Source organism: Vigna angularis, chromosome 5, assembly GCF_016808095.1.
Source record: "Vigna angularis cultivar LongXiaoDou No.4 chromosome 5, ASM1680809v1, whole genome shotgun sequence".
Lineage (NCBI taxonomy): Eukaryota > Viridiplantae > Streptophyta > Magnoliopsida > Fabales > Fabaceae > Vigna > Vigna angularis.
Genome location: NC_068974.1, coordinates 22,312,608 through 22,322,469, shown reverse-complemented (window position 1 = coordinate 22,322,469; position 9,862 = coordinate 22,312,608).

The window sequence follows — 9,862 nt, the reverse complement described above, 5'->3', positions numbered from 1 at the left end:
TATTGTAATGTTGTATTGTTGCAATAATGTTTTGAATTCTTTTTTGGTATATTAACACAGTGATGTTACTAAAACATTTGTATTGTACTTTGTTGGTTAATCCCAAAACATTGTTATTGATAATGTTTATTCTTACTATTATCTAAGCATCATTTTAGTAGCAAAATCAACTCCTTTCTAACTTGTAACTTGTTTAATCCTCTTCTTTTGTCTTGTTTTCTAAATAAATGTGTTTTAGGCTACATTGATGTAACTTCCTCACTAATCCTGTTATTTTGTAGCTAAAACTATGCTTGGAAGAATCTCCAACAATGTAGAGAACCGAATCAACCACAAAAGCAAGCAAATATGCAGAAAAAACCAAAAAAAGTAGTGCAGCAGAGTCAGGCTCGGGCCCCCTTTTTCCATGGGCGCTTGAGCACCAGTGCACCAGCTGTTGAGTTTGACTGACGCATGCCCGGGCCCACACTCTTTAGGGGTGCTTGAGCGCCATTTTTGTTGCATGGCAGATTTGCTCTATTTAACTCAGAAACGCGAAGAGCTTCGGGTTTTTGGTTCTTTGGAGGCGCGATTTCACTGCTTGAGCTCATGGAGGCTGTGAGGAGCTTGTAGGAACATCTCCTCCTCTTCCTTTGGGTCTCCTTCTTCTTCCATCTTCCATTTTGTAAGCTTTAGGGTTCTCCATGGAAGTGAAGAACCAAATTCATCTTGTTAGGTATTGTTGTAGCTTATGAATTCTTGTGTAATGGATGAATGATTTGATTATATATATATATATATGCCTTTTCTATCAATTGCTAGTATTCTTGTTTCCAATCTTAAAGCTTTCATGTAATAGGAATGTTCATGACTTGAATATGGGGTTTCATGGATTATGGGGATGTAAGATGGAACCTTGAACTGAAATAAGAGTCCTTGTGGTCATTGATTCTAGGGATGGAAGATGATTCACATGTTGTCTTAAGATCCTAGCTCTTTAATGCGGATTTGCTTGTTAGATTTTCCAAGGGATTGGAGTTTAATAGGGAAAACCTAGGGTCTTTCACCTAAGGGATTAGGGCTAGAGTGTTTTTGTGGATTGACTTTAGTAAATTGATGGAGAGGAGATGAAATTGGGTAAGCACAAGAGTGAAATAGGTGAAAACTAACCTTAGCAATGTCATTTCATACCATTTCTAGTCTTGTCCATATCTAAGTGCCTTTAATGACCAAAATCCAACCATTGTATATTTGTGAATTTATCTCTTTGCACATGTTTGTAAATGAATGATGTTCTATTAAGTCTAGATGAGTTGGTAATCGCACAATTCTCTAGTATTACGAGTCTCTTAGGAAAACGATATCTGGTCTTACCACGGTTTATTACTTAAAGCGATTCGGTGCACTTGCCGAACCACCCAACAGTTATTATATTATATGAATTGAAAGTTGAATGCTTTATGACAACTTTTAAGTAGAGATATTGGCAGTTGTGTTTTATATCTGTGCTTTTAATTATATTTGTGAGTAAGTCTTTATAAATTATACAGATTCAATCACAAATGGACCTACACTATCCCTTTTTAAATCACAAACTGTGACAACACCAAGCTGCACCTAAACACCAATTTTAGACTCCAAACATTGCATCAGTTTTTCTTAGTTACATTTCAGTCAAATAGGTGCACCAAAGCTTCTAAAACTGAACCAAAAACCTATAAATTAATCTGAGTTTAGTGTCCACTTTCTTTCAAAAATACAAGTTGTTGCACTAACCTCCAAAAACAAGTTGTTACACTAGAGAAGTGAAACAAGCAGATTGTGAATTTTTTTTCATGAGTAGTTGAATTTTCCAGAGCATTCCTTCAGAGTTTAAAGTTGATTCTAACCAATATCAAACCTAATCCCCTTTATTTTCATTCAAAGTACCATATAACAAAATTTATCATAACAGAACCTAACCTTTTTGCACCCTAGCTTTAATCCTTCACAACGTTCTCTAGAATATAAACTTATGCTAATATTAAGCAATGATCAATTCAATATCAGATTGGGTAGTAAACATGTTGACTTCAAGATTACAATTCACATTTGAGCACCAACAATAACTTATGCACCTAAAATAATTTATTCTTAAAACAAAGTGTCAAACATAACATCTCAATTCACTCATTATCTCAATTCATAACATAAAACAGCACATCAAGCATTGCAACCACACCAATTTGATGAAAGTAAGAACCCTAATCACAATTTTGTTAATTCAATTTAAGTAAATAATTGTAAAGATTGAAGTAAAGAACCCTAATCACAATTTCATTAATCCGATTAAAGTAAAGAACCGTAAAGATTGAAGTGAAAAACCGTAATCACGATTTCATTAATTTTTATTGAAGTAAATAACCTGTAAGAACCCTAATCTGAGCTTCAAGGTAACTTTGAATTTCAGAAAAGCATAAAAAAGTTATACACATGTCATCACACGTGGCACGCTGTTAGTCAGGTCATACAAAAATTAACGTTGTTGGTGGTTTATGACTAAATTCGACAGTTTCATAAAGGAGAGATATGAGAATTAAGCAAAGTTTGGAAGAAGGACTAAAACCAAAAATGCATGATAGTTTAGGGATCAAAAATATATTTAACCCAAAAATAAAACATGTAAATTATATATAATTATCATTGTTCAAATAAAACATGTTCATAAGTCATCATAAAATACAAAGGGCACAATAGTAGCACTTGTAAAACCAAATATTAAGTACAAATAAATGTTTGGTTTAATTGCTTCCTTTGTCCCCAGTTTGGTTGAATTGTGTCAAATTCATCCTCATTTTTAAAAAAGTTTCATTGTCGTCCTCACGTGGTGTAAAAGTGTCAATTGAATCCAAACATAGAAAAAATTTGTGTCAATGTAGTCATCTCCGTTAAATACACACTAACGGTGTTAAGTGGCTGATTATTTGGCACTAGAGAATTAAAACGTGGCAAATGAGTCACAATTTCCCCTTTCCTCCCCAAATTCATCTCCTCTTCTCCAACACAAAACAAAAACCCCCACTTTCTCTTATTCTTCTTACTCACTCGACAACCACGCACAAAACTCAAATCTCCCTTTCCCAGCCGAGACCGGCCACCGCGTCATCTCCACGCACACTGCCGCCTCCGCCAGACCGGCCGCTGCGTGTCGCCGTCCAAGTCGTCGCCAACTCATTCCTCCTTCCTCTTCGCGCGCGGGAAGAACTCGCCTTGCACCCTGCAACCGCCACTACCTCCACCGAAGTCGGCCGCCGCGAGCCTCCGAGGCCGCCAAGGTGAGGTGAGCAAAGCTTTCCTCATACGTGCAACCGTGGGAAGCTTCTGAATAGCAGCCCATTTGAGAGCCTCTTCATCGTTCTCCTGTTCGAATGAGTTTGAGAATATCTCCGCGTCACTGTTCCTCCAAATGGATGAACTTCCAATCCTTAAACTACCCCCACCCTCCATATATCTCAAGCAAAGGCTGAACCTTTATGGCACCCCACTTGAACTGCAGACAAACAATAACCAGAAGAAACTACAAATCTGGAGAAGCAAACAAAATAATTGCTTGAAAGCTACTTTACAAGTTTGTTTCTTTTGGTCTTGTTTTGCAAGACCCAGTAGTTTTTTCTTTCCCGCTGCCCTCGCCGGAGCCTAGTAGTTTTTTCGTTCACAAATACCCTAAATGAATTCTGATTTTAATTTTCCCAATTCAATAACCTATTTCATTGACACGTCATTGACACGTCATTACCACTACTGTGACTTATTGGCCATGTTTTAATTCTCTAGTGCCAAATAATCAGCCACTTAACACCGTTAGTGTGTATTTAACGGAGATGACTACATTGACACAAATTTTTTCTATGTTTGGATTCAATTGACACTTTTACACCACGTGAGGACGACAATGAAACTTTTTTAAAAATGAGGATGAATTTGACACAATTCAACCAAACTGGGGACAAAGGAAGCAATTAAACCTAAATGTTTCATTCATTAACAAAATTAGTAAAGTTCTGATTCCTTATAATTTTCTCTTAGTGAAATGGAATTATGTCATCTTCTTTACATTTATCTGTTGCATTGATGTCCTTTTAAACTTGGTGGAGTTCTTTAATGCATTTTGTATAAAAAATTTGCATTTGACAGCCTTCTACCGTCCAACCAAGAATACATTTTTTAATCTGGTTCTACGAACAAAATTTGAAGGCAAGTAAAAATGTTTTAAGTCAAACGATGAACATCATAATCAATTTCAAGAATGACTTCAGTTGAATTCAAAAATTCAAAATCGTTACCTACGACAACTTTAGTTCAAAAGTTTCTTAAAAAAGTTATTATCTTGATAACAACTTCACCTTAGTTTAAAAGTCTAAGTCTGCACGACTTTTCTTGTGTCATAATTTTTAGACTTATGCTTGCAACTTAACCATAGTTTAAAAGTCTCATGTAACCTATAGGATCCTTGTTGCTAGTTAAAGGTGTTGATTAGTGAAATTTCTTATGTTAGTTGCTTAAGAGACTGGACATAGCCTCAAGTAGAGGTAAACTAGTATAAATCTATTATGTGCATTTTTTCTATCTCTACACTTTTAGAAGAGTCTCCAAATGAAGTCACTCAGAGGTTTTACAATTTATTGGCAGAGGCAAATGAGCATGTATCTTAAGGGATAATAAAGTCAAAACTATCAGTATGCATTAGACTTATGCTTGCAAATCTAATTGGAACGTTCTTGACCAAACAATGAACTTCATTTCAATAATCTTTTTAGATATACCACCCCCAAATAAATATTTGTCAAATAATTATTATGAAGCCCAAAGATGTGTTTCTAAGTTGAGATTGAAAGCCAAAAAGATTGATTGTTGTATGAATAACTATATGTTTTTTTTATGACAATGGTCGTGGAAAAAATAATGCATGCTTTCTTCAATGAAAATTTATTGGACAACCTCAGTATCACACAATCCATTCAGGATGAAGGCAAAAAAATCCAATTCCATTGAAGTCCATGTTCTACTTTGCCTATAATTTCGTGATTACAAAGAATGTTTGCTTCAATTGAAACAACAAAACACATGATACGATGATAACAAAACACAAGGAATGTTACATCATCCATATGATGATGAAGCCTATAAGCATTTCAATTGAAAGCATCCATCCTTCGCTAGTGATCCTCGTAACATTTGATTTAGTCTATGTTTTGATGGATTTAATTCGTACATTCAGGTGTCGTCATCACCATATTCTTGTTATCCTTTGATTGTTACTCCATACAATCTTTCACTTGAGATGTGTTATGTCACCAAGCTTTGCATATAGCCCATTATCAAAGATTTGTGTTCAACAAAACTAAAGGAGAATTCATTAAGAAGGCTGGAGGAAAATATTTCACTTTTTCTTTATAAATTGGAAAGAATATTCCCTACTGCATCCTTTGATTCAATGGAACATCTTCCTATTCATCTTTCATATGGAGCATGGTTTCATGAACTAATGCAATATAGGTGGATGTATCCATTGGAAAGGTGATAACCTATGATCACTATATCCTCATATACATTTATTCTCTTGAGTTCTTGCTTGTTTTCCTCCACTAGATTCTCCCTATTCATTTATTTAACACTTATAAACAGAGATATTAGAGGTAAAACAAGCTTAAAACAACTAAAATACAAATTACACTAAACTTGAGGATAAAACAATATTAAAGCTAGGAAATAGTTGATTTATTCATGACAATATACACAAAAATAAGTAAAAATGGACGTTATCACCATTACACTTCTATTCTCGTTTTGAATCATAATTTATTCATTTATTTGTATAGATTTATAGGAGAATCAAAATGTTATGTAAAAAATAAAGCTAGAGTAGAAGGATCAATTTGTGCAACTTGCATCGTGAGACAACATACTTTTGTTCTTATTATTTCAAAAGATTCATCTTGTCACCCAATAATGTTAGGAATGAAACACAATGGCAAAGTGAAACATGTCACTCAACATTATCAATGTTTCAACAAGTTAGTCATCACATAAGCAAAGAGTTAACTCATTGTTTAACTGATGTTGAATTCAACTCTACTCATATGCATGTGTTAATCAATTGCACTAAAGTTAAAGTACCTTGAGTATGTTCTAATCTCATTTTGTGCAACCTAATCAAGAAATTTCTATACTCACTAATTGTATTAACATTTAACAACTTATTCCTGGTGGTTGAGCAGGGACTTAAAGGAACTACTTTTGCTCAAATATACTAAGAGTTTCCTCATTGGTTCAAATATCAAGTATGTACGGTTCCGTTAATAAATAAAAATATTTGTTATGAGAGTTTATGTAACTTTTCAATATGACATATTTGTGGGTTTATAATGAGTCATTTAGTCCCATTAATCAAAAGTTAAGGTAGACATTTAGTTCAATGTTTTGTAGCATAGACAAACATGATTGATGTGTTATAATACAAACCAAGCGTAGGGGCATTGGGTCAAATGTGGTGGAAGAGGATATCTCCTACCAAGTTGATGAAATGTCACATGTTTATGAAATAACTGAAGTTGAAGGTATATCTGCATTGCATGAATCTGATGGTGATCCTAAAGAATTAGAAGAAGAAATAGAAGAAGAAGAAGAAGAAGAAGCAAAAGAAGATGAAGAAGAACAAAAAGATTAGGATGATGAAGAAGACGACAATGATGATAATGATGATGATGACAACAATGACAAGTCCAACAATGATGACAATTATGATAACCAAGATGATGACGATGATTGAATTTTGTGGTTATTGTTAGATGTTATTGTGGTTTTTGAAATCTTTAAATTGATATAGAAAATCCCTTAAGTTTTGGAAAACTTAAAATTCAATTAGAAAGTTGTAGTGGATAACAAGTAGAAAGTTATATGAATAAACTTTAAATTCACTTTTTTATGCTAAGTAGAATATTCGTATCATGTGACAAATATCTATCATTATAGATTTTATGAAGTTCTATCAAAATAAAATCTTAAACCAATCTCTCTACACCCTCCATTATCTCTAAACTTAACAATAATTACTCTTAATATAGATATACTAGCGTGCACCAAAGAGTATTCAAAACTATCTAAGCAAGTGTTAAAATTATTCAAACTGACTTATATTATCTAAAAATATCAATGTCTATCATAACCCAAATATTTGATTATATAGTTAAAGCCGAATATATAAGTTAAAAATGTAGAAACTTACCAATCCTAAACTAAACTGCAATGTAAGTGCCTAACAAGTTCTAAATGTTAAAATATTACTAAAATTGAACTAGCTACTAAGGATTACTATGAAATCAAATTATATCTATGATCCTAAAATTTTTAGCACTAACGTAGTCGAAATAAGCTAAGAAATTGCACTAGTTCTAAAATCTAATTTTTTTAACACTACCTGACAACAAAATAACTTTGTACACAACTTTTAAAACCATTCAACAAGTTTAAAATGGAAAAAATAAATGTAGAAGAATCAACACATCTCAAGTAGAATAAATGCAAAAAAAATCACTATATACCTAGACCAATGATACTGAAAGATGCTTGCCTAGTGTTCTATAGTAGTGAAAAATGTGATTAGATTTGGATTAGGCACAAACTTTATCATATATAATGCTTTGCTTGTGCATTTGTGATCTGCTACTAGATCGACATGACTATTTACACATACTAGTACAAAAATCACGTATAACATCCAACTTTACGTCCAACCTCTTTCTATTTGACATCAACTTTACGTCACATCCCTTTACAGTGGACGCCAAATCTTCCTTCAAATATAACTATTTTTTCACATATTAGACGTCGTGCTCTTTACTACTCGACGTGTAGATAAAAAATTAACATCGAGTTATAATATTCGACGTCTAATTTACGTCTCCTGGTATAACGTCGGTCACGAATTTGTCATTAAAAGCCCAAAATATTCGACGTTGTACGTTATTTTTGCACTAGTGACAATTATAGCTTCTTGGTACGAAAATTAAGTGGCATTCTATTTTACTGGAATTTAAAAACGTATATAATTATAATGTTATATTAAGATAGAAATTCCATGTATCTATTTTGTTGATATTCATATATATGTTTCTTTAACTTTATTTTAACATATATGTGTGGCTTAATCCTTTGCAGTGTTTGACTTTAATTTATACACTTTGATTACTATAATGTCATATGAACGTCTATCTCATTTCGATAGTAAAACCAAGAAGGAAACCATACTATATTTTAAACGTTCCTTCATTAATATCATCCACATCTACCCCAACTCTACACAATGTTGGGTCAACATGTAGTGCACCCATTCAAACACCATTGTCTGCTTTAGTACCCACACCACATCTTGTTGTGGTTCTCACACCATTTGCATCCATACCACGACCTTCCCATATAGAACCATCCCCTATTGTGGAACCTTTACATATTCCTTCTATACCATTCTCATCCTCAGTACCTTCTCCTCATATAGTTTAATCCATCATATGCTCTTGATTCAACTATTGATGAAGTTGACCATCCTCTCCATGATCGACCAATGATTGAATCTTATGGTCGAGGAAAATACCCGATCATCTTAAAAACTAATTTGTATTAGATTACTTTTTTTACCTTGGCCTCATTTTGATAACTTTTATGTATTCATATTTAAGTTTCTTCCTTTTAAAGTTGTTTCTAAGGCCATCACAAGGTTTATTAACCAAAAATTTCTAAAGCCTTGGCCATCATGGGGGAGTAATACCTTTAGAATCTTGGAATAGGTTGTGTATGTTGATGAGGTATTTCAATAAACTCATCTTTGTAAGGGATCTGGTTAGTTTATTGATGAAAGGTCTTAGAGGACACATGTAAGGAAACACTTATACTATTATTTGCTTTAAAATTTATACTTTTACTATTATTTCCTTTAAACTTTCTCCTTTTACTATTATTTAACTCATTATTTAACAGGAAGAATTTTCAAGCAAACTTTCACAGGTTAAATTTAAGCAAGGGTCATGGCCTAATGCATTAGAAGAGTATAATGATGAGATGACATCATTAGGACACAATACTGAGTTGACGTTGTCAATGGAAGAAAAGTAAAGGACAATTATATAGGACATGAAAACTTGTTGCAAATTACACTACTGGAAGAGGTACTCTCAAGCACCAACCATCTTCTTCTAGCAGTGTCGAGGAGGTCATTATCAACCTTACACAACAACTAAAAGTACATGATCAGACTTATGATGATTTGAGTCGTAAGTTTAACACTTTACAAAATCTGGTCATGAGATTCTTGCTTTTGGAAGCTCAAAAATTATCTTCAACAACCTTAGTCTAGCTCAATACTGATTTAGCAACAACCTAGTCTAGCCCACCCCACTTCACTCCAGTCCAGCCTACCCCAATCCAGCCACAACCTAACAACAACAACAAGACTCTTAAGAAGAAGAAAACGATTCTGATAGATATGTAGATTATTAAGACTATATGTTACTTACGATCATACTTTTAAAAACTCTATGTGTCTCTGCAAAGTATGTCAAACATGTTTGTGATGGTTGTCTAATATTATATTAATGTTTATGTCTGGTAGCCATTATCAATTTCGTATTGCCTTATTAATGTTTATGTCCAACCATTATGTTTGTCTGGTAGGTAGAGAATACAGTCTAATGCATTATAAATTGTTGTGTCATTTGTTGACATAATTTACTAATGGATAAATTCGTCGGTAATGTCTCATACTTGAGTCAAGTTATTATTGAAGGATGTATCCGTCAGTAATTATCAAGGATATATCTGTCAGTAATTATCGAATGACGATATCTATCCA